We start from the raw sequence: 27,049 nt of genomic DNA on the forward strand, positions 1-27,049 counted from the left end.
GCCTGGGTGGCTCAGTCAGTTAAGCATCCAACTCTTGATTTCGGCTTAGATCATGATCTCGGGGTTGTGAGATCAACCCCACATCAGACCCCATACTCAATGGAGAGTCTGCTTAAGATTCTCTCACCCTGGCCGTCTGGGTGGCTCAGTCAGTCAAGCGGCTGCCTTTGGCTCAAGTCATAATCTCAGGGTCCTGGGATGGGAGCCCCATGTCGTGTTCCCCACTCAGCAGGGAGTCTGCTTCTTCCTCTCCCCATCTCACATGTGCGTGCGCTCTCTCTCAAATAAAATCTTAAAAAAAAAAAAAAAGATTCTCTCTCTCCGTCCCCCCCCTCAAAAATAAACAAACCTTAAGAAAAAAAAAAAAAACCCCCACGGAGCTTCAAAATACATGAGGCAGTAACAATTAAACTATGAGAAACAAATGAATCCACTACTACAGTCAGACTTCAACATCCCTCTACCACTATACCTCTATTTGACAAATCCAGCACACATAGATGGACTAATCAGCAAACACCAAACTGGATCTAATGTACATCTATAGACTACTTCATCCAACAGTAGGAGAATATACACTCCTCTCAAGCTCAAATAGAACATTCACTAGACCATACTCTTGCCCATAAAACACAAATTCAAAAGAACAGGAATCATACAACATATACTTTCAAACCACAATGGAATTACACTGGAACTCAGGGGCACCTGGCTGGCTCAGTCGGTAGAGCATGCAACTCTTGACCTCAGCTTTGTGAGTTCAAGCCCCACACTGGGTGTAGAAATTACTTAAAAATAAAATCTTTTAAAAATAAATAAAAATAAACTAGAAATCAATGACAGGAAGATAGCTAGAAAACCTCAAAACACTTGGGGGATTAAACAACACACTTCTAAATAACACATAGGTCAAAGAATACATCTTAATGGAAATCTTAAAATATTTTGAACTAAATGAAAACAAAAAGACAACATCAAAATTTGCAGGAGATGATAAAAATAGTGCTTTGAGGGAGATACATGTTGAATGCATATATTAGAAAAAAGTCAAAATTAATAATCTAAGATTCCACCTATGAAATCAGAAAGAGAACTTATATACAAAGTAAGGAAAAGGAAAGTAATTTAAAAGTTGAAGCAATGAAACTGAAAACAATGAAACTGAAATCAATGAAATTGAAACAAGAAATAAACAGAAAAGTCAACTAAACCAAAAATTGGTTCTTTGAAACAATCAAGTAAATTGATAAACTCTAGACAGATTAAGAAAAAAAAGACACAAATTCTAAATATCAGAAATGAGAGACCCATCTCCACTAATCCCATCGACATTAAAAGGATAAAGTAATATTGCAAACAACTCTACGCCCCAAAATTTGATAACCTAGATAAAGTGAATTGATTCCTTGAAAGACACAATCTGCCAAAATTCAACAAAGATAGACTATAGGAGTAGGATTATATGTATTAAGGAAATTGAATCAATAACTTTACAAAACAAAGAGCATCAGCCCCAGATAGTGTCAATGTTCTACCAAACATTTAAGGAAGAAATTACCCAATTCTCTACCGCTTATAATCTCTTTCGTAAGGTAGAAGCAAAGCAGGAAGTATTTCCTAACTCACTCTATGAGGCCAGTATTACCCTAATACCAAAAGCAGAAAAATGACAAGTACAGACAAGTTATCTTTCATGAACACGTATGCAAAAATCCTTGAAAAAATATTAGCAAATTTACTCCAACAATGAATGAAAAGAATTATACAGTTACCCTTGAACAACAAGGGGGTCAGGGGTGCTGATGCCCTGTACAGTTGGAAATCTGCATGTAACTTTTGATTCCCCAAAAACTGAAGTACTAATAGCCTACTACTGACCAGAAGCCTTACTGATAACATAAACAATTAACACATATGTTGTATGTTACATGTATTAATAGTGTATTCTTACAACAAAGTAAGCTAGAGAAAAGAATATACCAATAAGATCATAAAGAAGAGAAAATACATTTACGTTACTTTACTGTATTTGTAAAAAATGTATAAGGGGACCTGTGCTATTCAAATCTGTGTTGTTCAAGGGTCAATTGTACACCATGACAAGTGGAACTTAACCTGGGTATACATGCTGGTTCAACATTAAAAAATCAATTAATGTACCGATCACATCAACAGGCTAAAAGAAAAACCAACCATATCAATAGATGCAGAAAAACCATTTCACAAAATCCAAAACCCATTCACAATAAAAACACTCCATAAACTAGGAATAGAGTGGAACTTTCTCAACTTGATAAGTAATATTTACAAAAAAACACAGCTAACATCATATTTAATGGTGAGAAACTCAAAGCTTTCTCAGGAGGATCATGTACAAGTCAAGGATATCCCTCTTACCACTCATTTTTAACATTATACTAGTTCTAGCTACTGCAAGAAGAAAAAGCGTATAAATTGAGAAGGAAAAAATAAAACTTTATTCACAAATGACACCTATGCAGAAAATCTAAAAGAAATGACAAATTCCAAGAATAAGCAATTATAGCAAGGTTGCAGGATACAAGGTTAATACACTAAAGTCAAGCACTTTATATATATATCAGCAATGGACAACTGGAATTTGAATTCAAAAACACAATACCATTTAACATTAGCACCAGTAAGCCAAAATACTGAGGTATAAATCTAACAAAATATGTGCAAGAACTATATAAGGAAAACTTATAAAGCTCTGATGAATGGTATCAAAGAACTAAAAAAACGTAGGATGGGGCGCCTGGGTAGCTCAATCGTTAAGCGTCTGCCTTCAGCTCAGGTCATGATCCCAGAGTCCTGGTATCGAGCCCCGCATCGGGCTCCTTGCTCAGAGGTAAACCAGCTTCTCCCTCTCCTACTCCCTCTCTCGCTGTGTCTCTGTCAAATAAATAAAATCTTTAAAAAAAAAAAAATGGAGGCGTGACCCTACCGAGCTTCAAGATTTAGAGTAAAGCTACAGTAATCAAAATATGGTACTGGCCAAAGAACAAATAATCCATGAAACAGAACAGACAGCCCAGAAATAGGCCCACATAAATATAATACAGTCAACTGATCTTTGACAAAAGAGTAAAGGCAATACAACAGAGCACAATCTTTGCAACAAATATTTCTGAAACAACTAGACATATACATGGGGGAAAAAAATCTAGGCACACTCACAATACCCTTCATGAAAATTGACTCAAAATGGATTAGAGACCTAAACATAAAATACAAAAGTATAAAACTCCTAGAAGATAACAAAGGGGATAATCTAGATAAACTTGGTATGGCTATGACTTTTTAGATATAACACCAAAAGTTCAATCTGTGAAAGAAATAACTGATAAGTAGGACTTCATTAAAATAAAAAACTGCTCTGCAAAAGACAATGTCGTGAGAATAAAGGAAAAAGGGACTGGGAGAAAATATCTGCAAAAGACATATCTGATAAAGGACTGTTACCCAAAATACACAGAGAATTCATAAAATTCAACGATAAGAAAACAACACAAAAAATGAACTTAAGACCTTAACAGACACCTCACCAAACAAGATATACAGATTACAAATAAGCATATTAAAAGACGGTCCACTTCATATGCCATGGAGGAAATGCAAATTAAAACAACTAAATACCACTGCACACCTATAAGAACAGCCAAAATCTGGATGAAATGCGGGCAAGGATGTGGAGCAGCAGAAATTCTCAATCAGGGGCACCTGGGTGGCTCAGTCGTTAGTCTGCCTTTGGCTCGGGTCATGATCCCGGGGTCCTGGGATCGAGCCCCACACTGGGCTCCCTGCTCAGCAGGAAGCCTGCTTCTCCCTCTCCCACTCCCCCTGCTTGTGTTCCCTCTCTTGCTGTGTCTCTGTCAAATTAAAAAAAAAACAAAACAAAACTGAAAAAGAAATTCTCAATCAGTGCTGGTGGGAATACAAAATTATACAGCCACACTGGAGACAGCTGTGGTTTCTTTGAGAACTAATCACACTCCCTTGTTATTTACCCAAAGGAGTTGAAAACTTATGTCCACACAAAAACCTGTACATGGATGTTTATAGCAGCTTTATTCATGATTGCCAAAACTTGGAGGCAACGAAGATGTACTTCAGTAGATGAATAAACTGTGATACATTCAGATAAGGGAATATTAAATATATATTTGTTACATATACAAATATATAATAAAAATAGCTATCAAGCCATGAAGAGATACAGAAGAAACTTAAATGCCTATTGCTAATTGAAAGAAGCCAATTTGAAAAGGCTACATATTGTGCAATTCCGACTATATGCCATTCTGGAAAAGCAAAACTATGGAGACAGTAAAAAGGTCAACAGCAGTGGTAGTGGGGAGGGAGATGGACAGGATGACACAGAGGATTTTTAAGGCAATGAAAATACTCTGGGGAGGTGCCTGGTTGGCTCAGTTGGAAGAGCATGCAACTTTTGATCTTGGGGTCATGAGTTCAAGCCCCATATACGGTATAGAGATTACTAAAAAATAAACTTAAAAAAATACTCTGTATGATATTATAATGACAAACACATGTCATTACATATTACATTGCCCACAGAACAAACACCACCAAGGGTGAACCTTAAGGTAAACTATGGACTTTGGATGATTGTCAGTGTAGGTTCATAGATTGTAACAGATGTAATCTATACCGTGGTAGTTTGTAGGGATGCTAATGAGAGAAGCTATGCATCTGTGGAACCACGGGGTGTCAAAAAGTTGTTCTTAAATCTTGTGATACTGCACAAGCTTTCCTTTACAACTATCATCACACACAGAGCTAAAATACTTTTAGTATGGTTGTACCCTTGTTCGTATTTATTTAAGAAAGTTCATAAACTGAAAATTCCTATATTTACTAAATATATAAATGCACAGAAAAAGTTATTGAAAGGGGCGCCTGCGTGGCTCAGTCATTAAGCGTCTGCCTTCGGCTCAGGTCATGATCCCAGAGTCCTGGGATTGAGCCCCACATCGGACTCCCTGCTCAGCAGGAAGCCTGCTTCTCCGTCTCCCACTCCCCCTGCTTGTGTTCCCTCTCTCATTGTGTCTCTCTCTGTCAAATAAATAAAATCTTTAAAAAAAAAAAAAACAAGAAAAAGAAAAAGTTATTGAAAGTTCCCTCTGAAAGAGAGGATTAGGACTGAGGAGAGGAAGGAAAGGGTGCCTAAGTATTGAAAACTTTTACTCTAGGGCACCTGGGTGGCGTAGTTAAGCATCCGACCTTGGCTTCGATTCAGCTCATGAACTCTGGGTCGTCAGATCAAGACCCACGTTGGACTCTGGGCTCAGTGTCGAGTCTGCTTAAGACTCTCTCTCCCTCTCCCTCTCCCCCCTCCCCCAACTCTCTCTCTCTCCTTGAAGTAAATGATCAAAAAGAAAATAAAAAAAAAAAAGAAAACTTTTACTGTGTGTGTGTGTGTGTATATATATATATATTTTTTTTTTTTTTAAGATTTTATTTATTTGGGGCGCCTGGGTGGCTCAGTTGGTTGAGCAACTGCCTTCGGCTCAGGTCATGATCCTGGAATCCCGGGATCAAGTCCCGCATCGGGCTCCCTGCTCAGCAGGGAGCCTGCTTCTCCCTTGGACCCTCCCCCCTCTCATGCTCTCTCTATCTCATTCTCTCTCTCAAATAAATAAATAAAATCTTTAAAGAAAAAAAAAAAAAAGATTTTATTTATTTGACACAGAGAGAGGGAATACAAGCAGGGGGATTGGGAGAGGGAGAAGCAGGCTTCCGGCTGAGCCAGGAGCCCGATGTGGGGCTCGATCCCAGGACCCTGGGATCATGACCTGAGCCAAAGGCAGACGCTTAACAACTGAGCCTCCCAGGTGCCCCTCTGTATATTTTTCACAAAGACCCTGTATCCTTAATTTAAAACAACTTTTTGATCTTCCAAATTCCTGTATCACTAAGAAATTTCAAAGGAATTTTAAATGATAAAAAGTACTGACAGCAAAAAAGACAAAATAACAAAACTCTTAAAGAACTGAAACCAAAGGAAGAAAAACAAAATAAAATTGAAAAGCCATGGGCTCAACTGATAAGATAAAGAATAAGTAAAATAGGAGCACCTGGGTGGCTCAGTCGGTTAAGCCGCTGCCTTCGGCTCAGGTCATGATCCCGGGGTCCTGGGATCAAGCCCCGCATCGGGCTCCCTGCTCAGTGGGAAGCCTGCTTCTCCCTCTCCCTCTGCCTGCCTCTCTGCCTACTTGTTCTCTCTCTGTCAAATAAATAAAATCTTAAAAAAAAAAAAAAAAAGAATAAGTAAAATAAAGGTGAGAAAAAGAAACTAAAAAATGAAGTAAATCATACCCTGTATTTGCTACATATTATAACAGATCATAAATAATAAAAGAAATGTATTACAGTTTTTAAAAACACCTAAATTGACAAAAATTTTGAACATGAACAGAACATTAAGTAAGAAATTCACAAAAAATACGCCTTTTAGCAATTGCTCTAAAAAGATACTTCGTTCTCAAACACATAGCCCAATTTACAAAGAATAATCCCATATGGTTTCAAAACAATTAAATGAATAGAATGATCATAAACACATTTTATAAAACAAACATGGCTCTGACTCCCCTCAAACTTACCTAGCACAATTCTGAACAAATACAGGCAAGTCTCACTAAAAAGATACACAATTCTGAACAAAATCTTGGTTAACATGCATTACAAACTGAAGTACTATTCACTATGACCGAAAGGGATTTATTCCAAAATTCAAGAATGATTTCATTCCATTAAAACTTTTATCAAAAAGTACTTGGGGGGTGCCTGGCTGGCTCAGTTGGTGGAACATGTGACTCTTGACCTTGGTGGTATAAATTTGAGCCCCAGTTGGGTGTAGAGATTACTTAACAATAAAATATTAGGGGCACCTTTGTGGCTCAGTCGATTAAGCGTCTGCCTTTGGCTCAGGTCATGATCCCAGGGTCCTGGGATCGAGCCCCACATCGGGCTCCCTGCTCCGCAGGAGGCCTGATTCTCCCTCTCCCACTCCCTCTGCTTGTGTTCCCTCTCTCGCTGTCTCTCTCTCTGTCAAATAAATAAAAAATAAAAATAAAATAAAATATTAAGGGGCACCTGGGTGGTGCATTTGGTTGAGCACGGGACTCTCAGTTTTGGCTCTAGTGGTGATCTCAGGGTCATGAGTCAGGCTCCACACTCAGCAAGGAGTGTGCTTAAGTTTCTCTCTTCCTCTCCTTCTGCCCACCCCCACCCCCTGCATACATGCACTCTAAAATAAATAAATCTTAAAAATAAAATCTAAAAAAAATTAAAAAGGTATTTGGAAATGCCTTAATTTGACAAATACAGACCTTAAATTTGACAAGTATATGTATCTGAAATTGAAACAAAATCGTATTTTTCTTAAAAAAGGGAAAAGACAAGAAAATATGCCATCACTTCTACCACTTAAGAGTAATCCTTTCGGGGCGCCTGGGTGGCTCAGTTGGTTAAGCGACTGCCTTCGGCTCAGGTCATGATCCTGGAGTCCCGGGATCGAGTCCCTGCTCGGCAGGGAGTCTGCTTCTCCCTCTGACCCTCCTCCCTCTCGTGCTCTCTCTCATTCTCTCTCTCTCAAATAAATAAAATCTTTAAAAAAAAAAAAGAGTAATCCTTTCACCTCAATGTTTACAAACACTATTATAAAATCCAACATGAATTTATTTTGAATAAATAAATTAAAATAAATTTTATTTTAATCACAAGAATTTCAAACAACAAAGGTCTCAAATTACTTTTGAAGCTGTGACTTGAAATCCCCAACCTCTAGAACTGTGAGAAAGTTAGTTTCTGTTGTTTATGCCACCCAGACTATGGTATTTCGCTATGGTAGCTTAGGTTGACCAAGACATCCACACACTGGTAATAAAAAAAGAGAAAGGGGAAAATCATTATTGCCATTGGAGGTGACTACTATATCAAATCTTTACTCTGATAATAATTTTCATTCCAGTTGACAATGGAAATCTCTTCTTTCTAGGAGAATATTAGCTAAGCAAATGTAAAGTTAGCAATTAGGAAATCAACTTTCTGCAACCCCCAATGTAATAATAACTGATGCAGGCAAGGATCAAATGACCTAGCATCGCTAACAGTGAGACAACCTGATATTACTGCACATCTACTAATGACTGAATATGAAATTTATACTACACTAGGAGACTTCTTGCCAAAAATGTTTAACCTGAATCTAGTCAAACCTTTATATATAAATTCCCAGTTTACAAGAAATATAAAAAGCACCACCATAAAGAAATCTCCATGGGGCACCTGGGTGGCCCAGTCGTTAGGCGTCTGCCTTCGGCTCGGGTCAGGATCCCAGGATCCTGAAATCCAGCCCTGCATCGGGCTCCCTGCTCAGCGGGAAACCTGCTTCTCCCTCTCCCACTCTCCCTGCTTGTGCTCTTTCCCTCGCTGTGTCTCTCTCTGTCAAATAAATAAATAAAATATTTAAAAAGAAATCTCCAGGATTTTCAGTGTCAAAAAACAAAAGGGTGTGTGTGAGAGAACCACTGTAAATTTTAAAACACTAAAAATTACATTCATATGCAATTTGTAAACCCTAAGTAGATCCTGCTCCTCCTTCCCAAAAAAGGCTATAAAACCTGAGGAAGTATGAATATTAGATACCAAGGAATTAACATTTTCTTTGGCAGGACAATGATATTATGGTTATGTAAAAGAATGTTATTTTTAGGAGATGCAAGCTCAAGATTTTAGTAGTGAATTACCTTCCTATCAGTAACACTAACAATTGTTGAATCTAGATAGTGGGAATGTAAGTATACTTCAACTTTCCATTTGAAAATTTTCTTAATTAAGGGGCACCTAGGTGGCTCAGTCAGTTAAGCGTCTGCTTTCAGCTCAGGTCATGATCCCAGGGTCCTGGAATCAAGCCCCGCACTGGGCTCCCTGCTCAGCAGGGAGTCTGCTTCTCCCTCTCCCTGTGGCATTCCCGCCCCCCCACGCAGCTCGTCCTCTCTCTCTCAAATAGATAGGATTTGAAATCTTAAAAAAAAATTTTTTTTCTTAATAAAAAGTTAAAAAAAATTAAAAAATAAAACTGGACAATTGATTTTTCTATTTGACTTTAAAAAAAGATTGTATTAATGGAGAGAATATGATGAAATTGGCTGCCTCATACAATGCCAGTGCTAGAGTAATTTACAACAAACTTTCTGGGAAGCACTTTGGTCATCAGCATATGAAAAGTTCAGACACAAAGACCAGTAACTTTTTTCCAAGATATCTATCTTAGGGAAATAAATTCATATAAAAATTATATAAAGATATTCTATTCAATACACACACACACACACACACAGTGGAAAAAACAGAAACAACTTTTTAATTTTTTTTTATTTGACAGAGACACAGCGAGAGAGGGAACACAGGCAGGGGGAGTGGGAGAAGCAGGCTTTTCGCGGAGCAGGGAGCCCGATGTGGGGCTCAATCCCAGGACCCTGGGATCATGACCTGAGCTGAAGGCAGACGCTTAACGACTGAGCCCACCCAGGTGCCCCCAGAAACAACTTTTAAATGTTCAACTAAAGAACGGTTTAGGGTGGCTTGGCTGGCTCAGTCGGAAGAACATGAGAATCCTGATCTCGGGATCATTGAGTTCAAGCCCCATGTTGGGTGTAGAGATTACTTAAATAAATAAAACTTAAAAAAAAAAAAAAAAAAGAATGGTTTAGTCAGGTAATACTAAATATTAGATATATAAATTAAATACTGTTAACATTTAATGCTATTTAATATTTAAACAAACTTTTTAAAAAGATTTTAAGTAATCTTAGTAGCTCAGTCATAAAGCACCTGTCTTCGGCTCAGGTCATGATCCCAGGGTCTTGGGATCGAGCCCCACATCAGGCTCCCTGCTCCACGGGAAGCCTGCTTCTCCCTCTCCCACTCCCCCTGCTTGTGTTCCCTCTCTCGCTGTCAAATAAATAAAATCTTCCCAAAAAAGGTGGGGGGGCGCCTGAGGGGCTCAGATGGTTAAGCGGCTGCCTTCGGCTCGGGTCACAATCCCAGGGTCCTAGGATCGAGTCCCGCATCGGGCTCCCTGCTCAGTGGAAAGCCTGCTTCTCCCTCTCCCTCTGCTATTCCCCCTGCTTGTAGTCTGTCAAATAAATAAAGTAAAATCTTAAAAAAAAAGATTTTAAGTAATCTCTACACCCAACATGGGGCTTGAACTCATAACCCCGAGATCAAGAGTCGCCCACTCCACCAACTGTGCCAGCCAGGCACCCCTAAACAGTAAACATTTTTAAAGAATATTTAATGCCACATAGAAAACATAAGATATATCAGGGCCTGGGTGGTTCAGTCAAACATTTCTCCCTCTCTCTCTTTTTTAAGATTCTATTTATTTACTTATTTGAGAGAAAGAGAGAGCGCACACAAGTAGTAGAGTGGCAGGCAGAGGGAGAGGGAGAAAGCAGGCTCCCCGCTGAGCAGAGAGCCCAATGCGAGGCTCAATCCCAGGACGCTGGGATCATGACCCTAGCCGAAGGCAGACGCTTAAGTGACTGAGCCACCCAGGCGCCCCAAACGTCCAACTCTTGATCTCAACTCAGGTCTTGATCTCATGGTGGTGAGTTCAAGCCCCCATTGGGCATGGAGCCTACTTAGGAAGGAAGGAAGGAAATATAAAATATATTATGAGAAAAAAATATAAAACAGTATACTACATACTAAGACCTTGATTTGGTTTAAAAAAAAAAAAGATGTTACTAGCAACAGCAATCTGTGGCTGATGAGAGACTGTTGCTTATACCTGTCACCTTTGCACATTTCTAAATTCTCAAAAGAGAGTAAGGAGACAAAGACTGCAATTCTAATAAATATTTAAAGACTGTAAGCTCTTATCCCCATGGTCATACACATAATTTTGTCATCACCAGAAACTGTACTTTCTCTGAAATCCATTTCAAGTTTCTCAGATTCCCAACCTCCTTAGATCAAGCTCACTAGTACTCCAAACCCAGCTATTAGCTGGCTTAATCGAATATCACCACTATCCATCATTACCAATCACTCCTTGCTAACCTTGATGCTTTTGTTCCTTCATGGTACTCATACGGCAAAGCCCCACTGCTAGTTAAACTCATTCCCCAATTAACTTAAACAAAACCAAACAAAACCAAACCACCTTCCTGTGTCTGCCCCAAGCAGCACTGCTGGGGAAAAACACACACACAACCATCATTAATTGGTCTCATGTTCAAGTGAATACCACAAATCCCAAATGAAAACTTAACATTGCCCTAAGTGTCTCTGCTCCTATTAAAGATTAATCCTTCCATTTATCTAGTAATACCCCCACCCCCCATTCTTCTCAAGGACTTTGCAGGTTCAATTACTCCTCCATTCTCTAGCATAATCAATTTCTCCCATCCATCAACATATAAACATAATCAGTAGAATATGAGAAAATTTTTAAGGGGCACCTGGGGGGCTCAGTTGGTTAAGTGTCTGAGTCCTGATTTTGGCTCAAGTCATGATCTCAGAGTTGTGAGATCAAGCCCTGAGTCGGGCTCTGAGCTCAGCACAGAATCTGCCTGTCCCTCTCCTGCCCGCACTTGCGTGCGCACACTCTCTCTCTCTCTCTAAAATAAATAAATAGAACCTTAAAAAAATTTTTTTAAGATTTCTGAGGCCATATTCTTCTGCAGCTCCCCCTTTCTTCTCTGCTCTTCTGTCAAAGCAAAACTTTAAAAAGTTGACCATAGCTGCCAGTTCCTCACTTCACTTCCTCTTACTCTGTCCAACCATATATCCATCTTCACCATTCCAATGAAAATATTCTAGTCAAGGTTACCAATGATAATGCGCTGCAAATTCAGCGGTCATTTCTCTCACTCAGCAGCATGACAAAGTTGACCACTCTTGGAACTCTTGTTTTCTCATGGTTTCAAAGACACCACAGGGGCGCCTGGGAGGCTCAGTCATTAAGCGTCTGCCTTTGGCTCAGGTCATGATCCCAGGGTCCTGGGATCGAGTCCCTCATCGGGCTCCCTGCTCCTTGGGAGCCTGCTTCTCCCTCTGCCTCTCTCTGTCTCTGTCTCTCATGAATAAATAAATAAAATCTTTAAAAAATAAATAAATAAAAATAGAAGTCACTGAATGGGATTTTTCAGAAAGGGGACGAACTCAGCTGACATGTGGGTTATGCCTTTCCCTTTCTGAAATTAAGACATGTTGTCTGGACCTCTGACAGGCATTTCGAGAGTTTAAGGACAAGGGTCAAACTCCTAAGAATGGTAAATTGAAAGTTAGTAGTCTATTAACACCATAAAATCCCTAACCAAGCAACTCTGGGATACTTCTCTCCAGACTTGACTTTACTCCAGCCAAACTCAACCCCTAACTCCTAAAACCTTTTTATTTATTTTTTATTTTTTTATTTCCTTAAAGATTTTATTTATTTATTTGACAGAGAAACAGCAAGAGAGGGAACACAAGCAGGGGGAGAGGGAGAAGCAAGCCCCCCACAGAGCAGGGAGCTGGATGCAGGGCTAGATCCCAGGGTCCTGGGATCATGACCTGAGCTAAGCAGACACTTAACAGACTGAGCCACCCAGGCGCCCCATCCTTTTTCTTTACATCTTCAGTTTCAATTCATTCTCCACACAGCAGCCAAAGTGGTCTTTTTTTAAAGGGGGGATGGGCAGGTCTTGACTCCCAAGGATCCCACAAAGTAGACGCGTAACCTTAGGGGCAACCTTTATCTGCTCAAAAATACATCTCAGATTAGCAGTGAGGAATCAGGCATCACCCCGCATTATTTCCTTAGTCATAAGTTTAAGGCATCAAAGTTTGTTTTTGTTTTTTTTTTTAAGAGAGATCTAGAGAGAATGTGCGGGTGGTAGGGGTAGGGGTGGGGTGGGGGAGAGGGAAAGACAGAATCCCAAGAGGGTTCCATGCCCAGCGCAAAGCCCGATTCGGGGACTGATCCCATAACCCTGAGATTATGACCTGAGCTGAAATCAAGAGCTGGACACTCAACCAACTGAGCCACCCAGGCGCCCCTGAAGTGGTCTTTTAAAAACAAAAATTTTGTTCTTTTCTTTAAATCCTCAAATGGCTTTCAGAGTCACTTAAAATACAAATTCTTTACTTTGGACTTAGGAAGTTTTATGTGATCTGGCTCCTGCCTCCCACATCTCCAACTTCATCTTGCATCATTCACCGCCTCTTACCCACAATACTCCAGCCACAATAACCTTTTGCTTGCTTAAACATAGCAAATTTATTCCTAATTTATGGCCTTTATATTCACTATTTCCTCTGATATGGAATATTTTCTTTCCCTAAAGACACAGCTTTATCATTCAGATCTCAATTTAAGTCGAGTCCTAGGAAAGGCCTTTTCTGAACACCCAGTCAAAAACAACCAATTAATTTCATCTATACAATATTGTATTTCTCTGCATTGCTTTTATCACTTATTTGTCTGTCTTACCTTGCCCCACTCATTACTATAGTCTCAGCACATATCATGGTACCTAGGATAAAGGGAGCCCTCAAATAGTTGTTAAATAAAGAGCTGTTGGTACTGATGATACAAAGATGAGCCAAGATGCTTCCTTACTCTTGAGCTTCTCAGGGAGCATCGGGCTCCCTGCTCAGTGGGGAGTCTGCTTCTCCCTCTGCCCCTGCCTGTGCATGGGGGCATGCTCTCTCAAATAAATGAATAAAATCTTAAAAAAAAAAAAAAAAGTAGGGAGTCTAGTAGTGAAAGACACCTTTGAATCACTTTGAAAAACATTAAAAATTACAAATCTGGGTTGAAAGTCTGATTGGAATTATATTCAAAGCTCTTTTAAAAACTTCTAAATGTATGTATATATGTACAGAAAAAAATGAAAGAAAAAAAACAATAGAAGGAAATAACCAAAATGAAGATGTATCTCTACATGTTTGAAATATTTCATACACAAACAAAATATTTTAAAGAAAAGAATTATCTCCAGGGGTGGGATTACAGATAATTTTTACTTTATTATAGTTCTATGTATTTTCCAAAATTCAATAATAAGCAAACATGTTACTTTTGTATTCACAGAAACTGGCCAATTATTTAAAAGGGAAAAGCAATTAAATGGTTCTACACTGACTGTATAACGATTACTAGTTCTTTCTGTATGCATATAAGAATTGATCATCCTACTGTATGACTAAGTTAATTCCAATTTACCCTCCCAACTATCAGTTTAAGGATTATTCCCAAGGAACTCTTTCCCTCAGGTAGGTTACCCCACCCCAACAGTTCTCCTTATTTAAACTCAACAAACACACATATAATTGTTCAATGTTTCACTGCCTTACTAGACCATAATTTACTCCATAATAGCATGGACCATGTGTATCTTTTTTAAGATTTATTTATTTATTTCAGAGAGAGAGCGAGCGCACAAGCATGAACAGGGGGAGGGGGAGAGGGAGAAGCAGACTTCCTGCTGAGCAAGGGGCCCAATGTGGGGCTCAATCCCAGGACCTTGGGATCATGACCCGAGCCGAAGGCAGAGGCTTAACTGACTGAGCCGCCCAGACTGAGTCACCCAGGTGCCCTGGACTATGTCTACCTTATTAACAACATAGATGGCATTCAATAAATATTTGTTGAATAAATGAAGAAAAATGTAGACTTAAACTAAAGAGTTAACCCATAGTGATACAGATGATGTCATATATAATACTAAATAGATGCCCCCTGAGATCTTTAACAGGGAAAACTACAGAATAAAAAAAAAAAAGACTGCCTTCCCACCATCTTATTTCCCAGTTTTTGGCTTTGACATTGTATCACCCCAAAGCACAAACTGACCAAATTATCAACACTCACACTGAACAGAATGGGTCACCTTTATCAACATACTATAAAGTCCCTAGTCTCAGAAGCAGGATAAGCGGTCATACTTTCAAATGGTTGGGTATGAGCTCCCGGGCGCTTAAAAAAAAATCCTTAAACTCATTTGGGAAAACAAGTGCCTCCTTCTTACCTGGCAATGAGCTAAGCAATGGAGAACTGAAAATATAAGTCTCTGCCTTTAATGACTCACACTCACAGTTCCTAGCAGATAAGAGATAAAGCACCTAAGTAAACACCTAAGGATATAACAAAGTATGACCAAGCCTACAGATACAATGTCTGACACATCTAACCACCTAATATCTCATCCAAACACCTAATATCTCATCCAAACACCCAATGGACTAGTAATACCACTCTCAGATACACACCTAAAATTCTTACACACGTGCACCAAAAAAAAAAAAAAAAAACACCCGGAAATATCCAAATGTTCCATAGATGCATCAACTTCAGTACATTCTATTTTTTTAAAAAAGGAAATACTACAGAAGGATTTAAAAAAATGAAGCAAAATGTATTATCACTGCTAAAAAGCAATAGTATCAGACAACCCACACTTTAAGTATGCCAATCCCAAATAGGATAGTTCACGTAAAACAAAGAAACCTTGGAGCACCTGGGTGGCCAGTCAGTTAAGTGTCTGTCTTCGGCTCAGGTCATGATCCTAGAGTCCTGGGATAGAGCCCTACATTGGGCTCCCTGCCCAGTGGGGAGTCTGCTTCTCCCTCTGTTCCTCCTCCACACTCATGTTCTCTCTCTCTCCCCCTTGCTTAATCTCTCTCTCTCAAATTAAACAAAAACAAACCAAAAAATCCACAAAAACAAAATAAGGAAACCTAAAAGTAAAGTACCCACAGTCACTTGAGAAAGAAGTCTACATATACTAGCCCTGCATTTGTAATCACTAGAAAAATATGTAATCCCAAAAAGGCTGAAAATAATTAAGAGTAACAGGCCTGCCCTAACACCTATGCAAAGGGTTTATGCACGTGCAGCAGCAACTCCAAAAAAAAAAAGTAGATGTCTTCAAAGATTTTTTGGCTTACTGTAAATGTTACTAAGCCTACCAATTCCAGGCACTATACAAGATGAAGGAAAAAAGGTAAGTATCTTCAAGGAGCTCAATGATATCTAGCAGCAGCAGAAAGACACATGTACAATTACCAATACATATATAACTGCTCTAACAAAGTCCTGACAAAATGATACAGGAAAATAGGGATAAACTGTGTTTTCACAAAAGGTTTATCAGGAGTGGCATTTTAGGAGAAGTATATTTCAAGGGCAAAGAAGGAGGTAAGGGCTTATTGAAGGCAGAGAGAATAACTAAATGGTGAGCAATATCGTGTAGCTGAAGATCTAAGAGTGAAGTATGTGTAGGCATGTAACTGTGTTGAGACTTGACAGGAAATAGGTCAAGAAAGGTAGGCTAGAACAAAAGTATAAAAGTTTTGCCTTTATGCAATAGGCAGTAGAGAGACTAAAGGCAAATGACAAGATCATATTTTAAAAATTAAATCATGTGGCATGGGGACACCTGGGTGGCCTAGTCAGTTAAGCGTCTGCCTTCAGCTCATGTCATGATCCCAGAATCCTGGGATGGAGCCCCACGTCAGGCTCCCTAATGAGTGGGGAGTCTGCTTCTTTCTTTCCCTCTTCCCCTCCCCATGCTCTCTCTCTCAAATAAATAAAATCTTTAAAAATCAATCAATGAATCAGTCCTGTGGCATGGCACCAGGAGAGCTGAACAGAGGATGCAGAGAAATAAATGTAAATAAGCAAACTGTTTGGGACGCCTGGGTGGCTCAGTCAGTTAAGCCTCTGCCTTCAGCTTGGGTCATGATCTCAGGGTACTGGGATGGGGATCAAGTCCTATATCAGGCTCCTTGCTCAGCGAGGAGTCTGCTTCTCCCTCTGCCTGCCACTCCCCCTGCTTGTGCTCTCTCTCTGACAAATAAAGTCTTTAAAAAAAAAAAAAAAACTAGGGATAAAAAAGATAAAGTTTAAAAAAATAATAATAAGCAAACTGTTTTACTATAAATAGTCCATCTGGGATATGAAAACCCGACCTAGAGTAATTAACGAAAGGAATGCAAAAGAGGAAACAAAAATTTAGGAGATAAATGGAGAATAAGGGTTGAAAACAACTTAGAAAGGGTAGTAACAGTATGAAGGAAGACCAGCAGTTATCAGAGCAACCACAAGAGGCAAGCTCTGAGAAATGAAGTGAAAGATGGACAAAATGAACTGATGAGAAGTTACTCTGAATTTGACAAATGGGAAGATACTGGTAATGCCGAAGTAGTTGTTTCCATATGATATGTAGAGATAGAAGCCTGAGTACAGCAGTTAAGGAATATAACCCACTTTTGCTCCTATAACCAAATATAAAATATCTTTATGATAATTAAAGTAAGGAAAAGATTTCTTAAACAAAATACAAAAAGCATACCATACAGGAAAAACAGAAAAATGTGACTTACTTCTTTCTTTCTAAGTGAATTCTACCCCAACATGGGGCTTGAACTCATTAACCCCAGGATCTAGTTCACACTCTACCAACTGAGCCAGCCAGGCGCCCCCCCCTAAAAATGTGACTACTTAAAAATTAAACTTCAGATAGAAGATATGACAAAGTTAAACAATATAAAACAGTCACAGGGGCACCTGGGTGGCTCAGTCATTAAGCGTCTGCCTTCAGCTCAGGTCATGATCCCAGGGTCCCACATCGGGCTCCCTGCTCAGCGGGAAGCCTGCTTCTCCCTCTCCCACTCCCCCTGGTTGGGTTCCCTCTCTCGCTGTGTCTCTCTCTGTCAAATAAATAAATAAAATCTTTAAAAATAATATTACATTAAAAAAAATAAATACAACAGTCACAGAAGGACAAATAACCTATAATAGAGTAGTTCATAGAGACAAGAAGTAGATGAAAAGAATGGGCTGGGCAACAGAGAAGCAGAGTTAGCATTTAATAGATACAGAATTTCGGTTTTACAAGATGAAACAAGTTCTGTAGATGGATAGCGGTAATGGTTGTACAAAAATGTATACTGAAATTGTAACTTAAAAATATACAAGATGGTAAGTTTTGTATGTGTAGTGTACCACAATTACCAAAAAAAGAGCATTAAAAAAAAACAAAGTTAACAATTAAGCCACATAATGGAAGTAGACGAAATCATATAAATACATAAAGAGTTCTTGCAAATCAATAAGGAAAATACAAACCATCCAAATTTATTTTTAAGATTTTTATTTATTGGGGCACCTGGGTGGCTCAGTCAGTTAAGCGTCTGCCTTCGGCTCGGGTCATGGTCCCAGGGTCCTGGGATTGAGCCCCATATCAGGCTCTCTGCTCAGCAGGGAGCCTGCTTCTCTTGCTCCCTCTACCTGCCACTCTGCCTACTTGTGATCTCTCTGTCAAATAAATAAAATCTTTAAAAAAAAAAAAATTTTTTTATTTACTTATTTGTGTGTGTGCACGCACGCAAGAGGGAGGGAGAGAGCATACACACCTGTGCGGGCACGAGCGGGGTGGGGGGGTAGGGGCAGAGGGAGAAGCAGACTCCCTGCTGTGCTAGGGCTGCACAGGGCTACGGACGTGGAACTTGATCCCAGGACCCTGGGATCATGACCTGAGCTGAAGGCAGATGCTTAACCAACTGAGCCACCCAGGTGCCCCGAATTTTTTTAAATGAGTAAGGAATAAGAACGCTAAGTTTGCAAAAGAAAGCCTAATGGCCAATAAACACAAAAATGTGCTTAATATCTCTACTGGTAAGGGAAATTAAAATTAAAATAAGCTACCATTTCACATCCACCAGACTTACAAAAATGTAAGTCTTAACAAATGTCAGGTCACTAGAACTCGTACAAACTGCTAGAAGAGTGTAAACTGATACAATCATTGGTAGGTTGAAGCAATATCCAGTAATGCAGAAGATGCAAATATACTCAGATCCTACAATACTACCTCCTAGGAAAAACTCTTAGGTATCCGAGAAAACATATATAGTAATGTTCGATACTTTTTTTTTTTGTACAACAGCTAAAAGTTGAAACTACATGCTGTCCATAGAGAATGAATAAACAACAACAAAAAAACTGATGTGAAATACTACATAATTTAAAGAACTAAAGCAATATGCATTGTCATGGATAAATTCTCAAAAAAAAAAAAAAAAGAACACTAAAAAGCAGAGTTGCAGGAGGGGCGTCTAGGTGGCTCAGATGGTTAAGCGTCTGCCTTCAGCTCAGGTCATGATCTCCAGGTCCTGGGATAGAGTCTCATGTCGGGCTCCCGGCTTGGTGGGGAGTCCGCTTCTCTCTCCCTCTGCCTCTCCCCCCCTACTTGTGCTTGCTCTCTCTCTCAAATGAATAAATAAAATCTTTAAAAGAAGAAGAAGAGGAGAAGGAGGAGGAGGAGAAGAAAAGTTGCAGGAGATGTAGAATATTACAATTATCTACGAAAAAAAATTTTTAAACTTTTAAAAACACTAAAAAGTGCTTTTATACTCAAAATTACTATGGTTTCAATAGTAAAAACAAAAGTATGAATGGTAAGGATACAGGCATCTTCAGCACAGTGGTTACTTCTAAGAAAGAGAATGGAAAAGGGAAAAGGTTACAAAGTGAACTTCATCTGTATGTTGTTTTATTTCCTGAGGGAAAGGGCAAGTTAACCAAGTATGAGAGAGTTAAGATCTGTTAAATCTATACCATGACCATAAAGCTGTTCACACCTACTGTTTTCTAAACTTCTAAGTATAAAATATTCCATAATTTTAAAAAGCATCTTTAAAAATAATGGACAGGTAGCAAGCAGCAGACATGATTGTACACTATTCTTTCCACTATCATCAGTAAATATTTGGGAGTCGGAGACATAGTTTCCAACCCCTGTTCCACCAAGTTGCTTGATACTGAGAAAGTTACGTACTTTCTCCAGAGCTGCAATTTTCTAATCTGTAAAATAACATCAATCTCATAAGGCTGCCATACATATAAAATGCCAGATAGTAGGCATTAAACTAAGTATTTATTATTTTAAATTTGCTAAAAGCAAAGAACTAAAGGGAGAAAAAGGAGAAAGGTTTTGAATGGAATGAAATTCTCTCCTTTGCAAAATTACATAAAAGAACACCACGGATGTCAGATGGATGTGACCGCCACTTTCTATTTTCCAAGACCCAATTTTAAAATAGGAATTTTAGGGGCGCCTGGGCGGCTCAGTTAGTTAAGCATCTGCCTTCCACTCAGGTCGTGATCTCAGGGTCCTGGCATCCAGCCCCATCGGGCTCCTTGCTCAGCGGGGAGTCTGTTTCTCCCTCTCCTTTGCCTCTCCCCCAACTCGTGCTCTCAAGTGTGCACACTCTCTCATTCTCAAAATCTCTCTCTCTTTTTAAAGATTTTATTTATTTATTTAACAGAGAGAGAGTGAGCATGAGCAGGGGGAGGGGCAGAAGGAGAAGCATGCCCCCTGCTGAGCAGGGAGCCCTACTCAGGGCTTGATCCCAGGACCCCAGGATCATGACCTGAGCGGAAGGCAGATGCCTAACCGACTGAGCCACCCAGGCACCCCCTCAAACAAAACCTTTAAAAAAAAATAAAGTAAGATAGGAAGTTTACCAAGGGATTCAAGATTACATATACCATAGGATTAGAATCTAGATTTCTTGGTGCAGTTCAAGGCCACCAGAGCCTTATCAAGAAATCCCAAATAATCCTGTAAAGCTGTATTATCTGAAAGGCTTCCAAATAAAGTACTTCTTTTTCACTTAAAAAGGTCACATTTTAACAAAAACTCTTCCCCAATTTATAATTGTCTCCTAAAGAAAGGTAACTAACATCTTGAGAACAAGGCCCACATTTTTCTTTTGCATTCCCCTTGGCCACAGGTTGTTTGCACACAGGTGACAAAGAAACTCTATCAGAAGTACTAAAGCTCATTCATTTAAATCTTTTCTGCAGGCAAATTCACATAGAGCTTTCACTACACCACTGAAGGAAACCTTTATGATCCAAAACAACAATAAGCTAACAATATGGCTAATTTTGACATCTTAACAGCTATCTGTTCATATGTCCCAGGAATTGCTCTGAGCCCTGTAAAAGCTCAATCTTCCTACATTCTTACAGATAGGAAAACTAAGATACAGAGTCAATGCTGCAGGTGTTAAATAGAAAAGCCAGGACTCAAAGCAAATCTAATTCCAAAGCCCACGCTCTTAATCACTAAGCTAAATTTACTCTATCATGCTTAAGGAGTGAAATATTTCTGCCTCCTGCCAAATTTAAGTTCTCACACCAAGACAGAAAAAAAGGCAAAATATACTTAAATACAATAGTCAATATTAAATCGGCACTCATACTTTATTAGCATTCAGCATTTACAGTATTATTTATGAAAAAAATAGTCCCATAAAGCAATCATATATAATAGTTAGAATGGACTGGTATGCAAAAAGCCTGGGTTCACTAACCAGATCTGTATCACTGAATAACAATCAATTTCTTCAGGCCTCAGTTTCCTGTTCTTACAGATGGGGAATCTGGCCTAGATCTAAGGTCTCTTTCAACTCGAAAACTCACTGCATTTTAACACATTTTCTAAGACACTACTAATACATTTTTTGAACAAAGATTTTGTGTTTTGTTTTGTTTTTTTTTAAAGATTTTATTTATTTATTTGACAGAGAGAGACACAGTGAGAGAGAGAACACAAGCAGGGGGAGTGGGAGAGGGAGAAGGAGGCTTCCCGCTGAGCAGGGAGCCCGATGCGGGGTTCGATCCCAGGACCCTGGGATCATGACCTGAGCCGAAGGCAGACACTTAACGACTGAGCCACCCAGGTGCCCCTGTTTTTTTTCTTTAAGTAGGCTCCACGCCCAGCACAGAGCCCAATGCAGGGTACAAACTCACAACCCTAGCCAAGATCAAGAGTTGGATGCTTAACTGACTGAGACACCCAGGTGCCCCCTGAACAAAGATTTTGAAGGGCATCTTCTGAAAACCTTCAAAATTAAAACAATCATATAGTATACACTCACGTCTATTCTTTTACTCAAACATACTCAGAGCAAATCTGTACTATCAGAAGTCAGGAAAGTGCCTGGAAAGAGATGGCTGGGCGTTCCTGTGGTGCTGGTAATATTGTTTCAGACCTGATCTGGGTACTGGTCATACTTTACGGTTACCTTTTACTTTGACATGAAAAAAGGTGTTTTTTGCTAAAGATAATAGTGAAGATATTTAGGCGCTAGTTCCACAACTATGTGTGTATATCAGAACTGTGCACGCAACCTTTCTAAATATGTAAATGTGTTTCTTGCCTAATTTTGTCAATAATCTCTGCACCCTAGTTCCAATTCAGGTGCCTACAGAAAAAAAAAAAAATCATATACTTATAAATTCCAGTATTCCTGTAATTCCTTTGGCACTGTCTTCTGAAATTTGAGGTCGGTCTTAACTTTCCTTCGGAACCTAGCTTAAAAACCTCCCTCCAATATTATAGACCTGAAACTATATAAACCTATATATTAACTAACTGGAATTAAAATAAAAACTACAAAACAAAAACAAAACCCTCCCTCCATACATATACCCTCAAAACTCCCATAATATTTACTCTTGCACCTAACATTTTTATCTCCAACCAAGTAAATCTGGAGCTGTGGCCAATATGCTCAATAACTGTTGATAACATTTACTGGAAAATAAGAATATATATTCTTCACAAAGGGGTGACATGTAGGGAATCCCAGATGCATCTAAATCTATGCCTGATGGACAGAGATCAAAGTCTTTACAATAAATAAAACAAGAAATGCACCCCAAACGGTATTACTTGGACAGGCTCTAATTTTTTTTTTTTACCCCATCAAAAGCTTTCCTCACTCAGCCCACACCCAGAACCCCGTAAGGCACACTATTTAAATAAGTTACATAGAGCTGTAACTTATGTAACTGTAAAAACTGCTTTTCTACTCTTAAAAAAATTGTTCAAATTCCGGTTACATTCATTTCCAGCAGGGAATTTCACCTTTTTCTTTAAATCAAAAAGGAAAGAGTTTAAAAGAAAAAAATCATTTACAAAGGGAAAACAAAAATAAAATCTTAAAACATCACTCAAAACTAGTAGTAGCCATGCTATAAACTTTTTTGTACCTTTACTGTGCATCTTTTAGATAAAATATACTACACATCTTACAAAGTTAATAGTCTGAAATGTTCTTCTAAAGAGTTTTGTCTACAGCAGTGGTTCTCAACATTTGGCAAAGTCTGGAGACGTTTTAGTTGCTACAACTGGCAGGGAGCAAGGGGAGGTAGGGAGGAGGGTTAGCTGCGCTACTGGCAACTAGTGATAGAAGCCAGGGATACTACTTAACATCCTACAATGCAAAGAGCCACTCTGACAGCAAAGAATTCATTATCCACCTAAAATGTCAATAATGCTAAGGATGAGAAACTATGGTCTACAGAAATCAACAGATTTACTTCTAAAGACTTGCCAACTAGTTCTATAGATCAACCTAGATCAAATATATTAAATTTAAAATGACACTAAATACAAAATCCATTTAAACACTTAAAAGAAAACTTACACTATAGTTTTCATGAAATCAATTTGTAATGCCATAAATTAAAATATTCCCTATTGAAATCTTAAAAAACGTTAGCAAAGTACAATTACAATATGAAAAAACTACAAATAACATATAACGATCAAACACGGGTAGTGCACTGACTTAAGGGCATTTTACTTCACTGAGCTTCAAATTTTAAAGTATTTTACAAGGGTGCCTGGGTGGCTCAGTCTGTTAGGTGTCTGACTCACAGTTCCAGCTCAAGTCATGACCTCAGGGTTTTGAGATGAAGCCTGATGCAGGGCTCTGAGTTCAGTGGGGAGCATGCTTGAGATTCTCTCTCACACTCTCCTTTTGCCCCTCCCGCAGCTTGCACTCTCTCTCAAATAAATATTTTTTAAAAGTATTTTGCATATTGACATCAACTAAATCTTTAAGTAATTTACAGGTTAACACTTATTTTAATGTGTTTCTTTTTTAAGATTTTATTTATTTGTCAGAGGGAGAGAGGGAGAGGGAGAAAGACCACAAGCAGGGGGGGAGCAGCAGGCAGAGGGAGAAGCAGGCTTCCCACTAAGCAAGGAGCCCCACGCGGGACTTGATCCCAAGATCCTGGGATCATGACCTGAGCCAAAGGCAGACACTTAATGACTGAGCCACCCAGGCGTCCCTTATTTTAACGTTTAAACTATTAAATTAGGTTGTGTTTATTTATTTTTTTAATTAGGTTGTGTTTAAATCCTGTAACCAGTAATACAAACCAGTCTCAGTTATTTTTAAATAATTAAAGCATGCCTATCCTTGGAAAGTAATGACAGTGTGGTACAATATAAACACAAGCAGACCTAGATCCAAATCCCAAAGCTATATGTTTGCAGACAAATAATTTAACTTCTTTGAATCTCAATTTCCTCATCTAAGAAATAGGAAATCTAATTCAAAGAATTGTTCTTGAAAATTAGCAATAATGCATAAACAAATGGTACTGAGAGCCACTCTACAAATGGTGGTTAGTTGTTAACAGCAATAATAATAATACAACCTGTGAATACAGATTATAGTTTTATTATATCCTCACAATCAACACTTCACTTAGTAATTCGACTCATAAAATAACTATAAAATATATTTTAATCAATTTTCCATTCCTGGTAATTTGAAATATTACTTAAAATTCACACATATATAAAATTAATGTCTGACACATAAAGGATGGATTTCCAAACAGTCTCAAGGAAAAAAGGCCTAGATGCCTTTATTTATTATTTTAAGTAAATAGTATATTTGCATGACTCAAAACTCAAAAGGGATCCTTTGATGCCTGTTACCCCAGACACCCATTCCCTTATTTAGAAGTAATCAATTTTACCAATTTCTCACTGAGACAAATACATATATTTTCCCCTTCTTTGAACACAAATGGTGGCCTCCTCCACACTATTCTGCACCTTGCTTTTCACATTTGATTTATCTTGGAGAGTATATTTTAATTAACACACTCCAAGAATGGCCACTTACAACTTCTTATGGTCAGAATTCAGCAAATGTCAGCTATCTTTATAAGACAACTTAAAAGGCCAAAAAAAAAAAAAAAAAAAAAAAACTTAAATCAACCAGTATTCTTAGTAAGCAAGAGCATATGAAACAAACTTTGGTAAATGTCGAGAGTTACATAAATGAAATGATGAAATACTTGGTTACTTGACCAGACACTCAAAATACTACATTTCCACACTTAAAAAGGAAACACGTGGACTGTACTACAAGTCCTTCAATGAGCTGAAAGTAATCAACATAATCCACTTACAGAACTGGGCCTACTAAATTATCGATGAAATAAAATATTGGTGAAAATAAAGCTATTTATTGGTTATAATCCAAGATTAAATTATCTGACCCTTTTCTAAATGTACTTTGCAACTTATTTTCTGGAAGAAGTTTCCTTCCAGATTTATAAAGGTACTCTTCTTAAAAAAAATAATTTGTTGCATTTCCTATTCTCTTCCTCTGAAATACTATAATGCTTACTTGAAGCAAGGCTTCAGCATCCCTTACATATGAAGAGCAGTACTGTTTTAACAATATGCATACTAGAGCGATACTAGATTTCTTTTAAGCATTAAGTACTAAAAATATGATGAATGTCACCTCATATAAAGCAAAGAGACCATATGAATTACGAGAGCAGTAACTTACCATTTTTAAGTAATAGAAAATAAAGTATTTGAAAGAAGTCTTATATTCTCAGGCTTGTACAACTTTATTACAGAAGAAATGTTTTAGGCTGTTGGCAACTGTATTAACTGAATCTTTCATTAGGAATATATATGTCAACTATCCTGGAATATATTTTCTTGCAAATAAAAAGTGAGAATTATTGTTTCACTGTATATCAGTACAGACATTTATGACCCTATTTCTGCACCGTACCGCAAAAATACAAAGTCATCCTTCCATTCAGAGTTTTGGCACTTGAACAAATACAGAGGTCAGAGTTCATACACATGCTCTGTAAAACAGATCATTTCTCACAGACTACTACATTCAAAAAATCTGCTAGTATTGGTTATTTTTAAGTTAATTTTAAAGAATTATATTCAACATGTCTAATTGGAAAAATGATCACTGTAGAATCAGTGACACAAATAAAGCTCAAGTACTATCATTTATGTCTATTACTCATCACATACTTAGAATGATGAATTTCACAAATCATTTAGATTATCAAAGTTCCAACACAAGAGAAAACCACAAATAGTAATGATACGTTTAATAATGGTATATGACATCTTGAAAATAATAAGTATTTCAGTATTACTTTTTCATCTCTCTTTGTTAAATCCAAGGAGGAAAAACAACTTGGCATTCTTGTTGATTTGAGTATGAAAAATTGTACCAACACTTGCACAGTTTTGAGTCAAATCACTAGGGAATTTTAAATATATTACATAAATAAATATGGCCAACATCAGAGTAAATTCTGCAAGACTCAAGAGCAGCCTGAGACCAAAAAAATGTTTTTAATAATTCAGATAAGATACATCGAGACAAACCTACTCAATAAGGAGGTATAATAATGCATTGATCTGGTGAAGTCCCATGTTTTTAATAGGACTGTTTTTAAAAAGTAAGAATCAAGTTAACTATGAGGGACATCATAATGAAGTTTCACGGCACAACACAACAGTCACAGAGGCATTGTCTTAGGAGAAACTCTGATCTGTAACTTGTAAACAATATTTTGAAATAAGCTACTCATACCCTCCATTATTTTTTCCTAACGAAAAACATTTAAATGCCTTTAATACACCAAACAACTTGCCTTCACGCAATCAAAAAGCTTTAGATGTCAACAGAAAAGAGGCCTAGAAACTGGGGGCCGGGGTCGGTGAAAATGAGATAATGATCTAATTTGGAATTAATTTCCTACCTCAGGTGAAAATTCCCTTATCTCCCACTCAAATAAAATAGTATCCCATTATGTCTCCTCTTCTCTCCCAACACCGAACTAAGGAGGGAG

The 27,049-nt window shown here is 38.2% G+C and overlaps 1 protein-coding gene and 1 non-coding gene across 2 annotated transcripts in view; both read right to left on the bottom strand.

The window, feature by feature from the left end:
- The window catches only part of UBE2K (ubiquitin conjugating enzyme E2 K), a 71,983-nt gene that overhangs the window by 44,103 nt on the left and 831 nt on the right, over positions 1–27,049 (bottom strand). The gene's annotated exons all lie outside the window — the stretch shown is intronic.
- LOC118010983 lies at positions 12,734–12,879 on the bottom strand. The gene has a single exon (XR_004679386.1). It is a non-coding gene; the product is annotated as a U12 minor spliceosomal RNA (small nuclear RNA).

Source organism: Mirounga leonina, unplaced genomic scaffold (genome assembly GCF_011800145.1).
Source record: "Mirounga leonina isolate KUSES-001 unplaced genomic scaffold, KU_Mleo_1.0 Mir_129, whole genome shotgun sequence".
NCBI lineage: Eukaryota > Metazoa > Chordata > Mammalia > Carnivora > Phocidae > Mirounga > Mirounga leonina.